The sequence below is a fragment of the Pundamilia nyererei genome, unplaced genomic scaffold, assembly GCF_000239375.1.
Source record: "Pundamilia nyererei isolate P.nyererei 1_Seehausen unplaced genomic scaffold, PunNye1.0 scaffold00054, whole genome shotgun sequence".
NCBI classification, from domain to species: domain Eukaryota; kingdom Metazoa; phylum Chordata; class Actinopteri; order Cichliformes; family Cichlidae; genus Pundamilia; species Pundamilia nyererei.
This window is the reverse complement of record NW_005187455.1, coordinates 835199-837054: the sequence shown is the minus strand read 5'-3', so window position 1 is coordinate 837054 and position 1856 is coordinate 835199.

The following is a 1856-nucleotide window of genomic DNA, read 5'->3' as shown; positions in this document are numbered from 1 at the left end:
ACATCATCTGCAAAAAGCTGATTCAGGACTGTTAGACCTGCTAATATGACACACCCCCACCCATTGGCTGTTCCTTGAAATTCAATCCATAAAAATTAGGAGCAGAATCTTTAATTCTGACTGGGTCCTACACCCAGAAATAAACCTAATGCTAACAATGCAACAGTCTTATTATGACTCCAAGTGACCAAATAGCCTAGAATCTGTGTAAGTGGGATTAAGGAGATTATGGAATTGTTATTGTAGAAGAATTGTGTGTGTGTGTGTGTGTGTGTGTGTGTGTGTTGTTCTCAATCTGTGTGTATTCAGATCTCTCTTTGTGTATTATAATCCATGTGTGTACTGTGATCTGTGTGTGAAGTCAGATTTTAAATGTGTGAATAAATCTGTAAAGAGCTTTGTGAATCTGCAAATGTGTGTTCAGAATGTGTGTTTAATCAGATTTTTAAATGCGTAAATAAATCTGTATGTGTAAATAGATAGTAATGGCTGAAAAGTCTTAAAGTTTTGCTCAAAGTCAGTCATCATTAACTGGCTGTCTTTCTACACATTTGCTACACTACTGCTGTAACAGACCTACATATATGTGCAAAATGTGTGAGAGTTGTCTTTAAATCAGGGGTTCATTAACCCTGAGCTCAGCCTCAAAGGCATTCACTCACACTCAGTATTTACAAACAGGTGGTGTGTTACTTAGTATTCAAGTATGATATTAGTTGGCTGATATTGGTGATTGTGCTGATGCTAGGCAGGCTCAGATGGACAGACCACAGTTGATTTCTATATATTGAAGCTAAAGTATCTGAATTTCAGGAGCGGGACCACGCCTCCAAACATGCCCCCTCCACTTCTGATCTATATCTGATCCCCCAGTTCTACAAGCTGTTCGTTCTCATTTCCGTGCCCCACCCTCAATCCCCATTTTCAGTTCTTTCACTTATACATTTCTCATTAGTACATGGGGATCTGCTAGGCCCAAACCGCTGCTCAATTCATGTTTAAGCCATTCACCTTTATGTAATAAAAACACTATAAAACCTAAAATGAGGATGGGCCCAGCGAGTGAACTTGCTTTAAGGATGTTTATTTTGTTAGTAGCTGTCATAAATGGCTAACATTGGAGGTTTTTGGAAAAGAAAATGATATAAGTGTAATATTACTGTTATAACTGGGAACAACTATAATGGTCAACTTATGGTTCGCTTATTGTAAATTGTTCCTACTTGTAGCACAGGCTTTTATTTTGATCTTTTACGATCAAGACTATGCTGAGAAATTGGGATCCCAGGGTTGTGGTTAGCAACGCTGAATTGATTTTCTAACGTGTAGTTCCTGTAGCTATAAGTGTAAATGTAACAAAAAGCAGTACAATGCTTAAAATGCACTCAGAAATGTGCTTTAATTTTTTATTTCTGTCTGAATTTATGTCATGATGTTACAACACTGCTTGTGTAGCTGCTGTTGATTATGGCAGTTAATGTGACAGTGGGCCCCTGGAAATAACGTTTGAATGATTATTTATTACCAATTCTTTTCAGGTTTGCATAAAATCACTTCGGTAGCTGGAGCACTAAGGGCCATTTTCACAGCATAAATTTCAGCTTGGCACAGTGGGATACTTGCAAAAGAAGACAGGATGGAGAGACATGTTCTTTTAAATCACTTAGTGGATCTTGCATATGGTCTGCTGTGTTTTACATGACTATAGTCTGTTATGTTGTGCAAAAGTGCATCAGTACTTTATTTATTCACTTTTATTTTGTTGTGAAGCACTTTGTGATCCTCGTCTTGATACATCTCATCATTAGGAGTTGATCGGTTGACAGCGCAGTACCTTAGGGTCCAATACTAGAGTC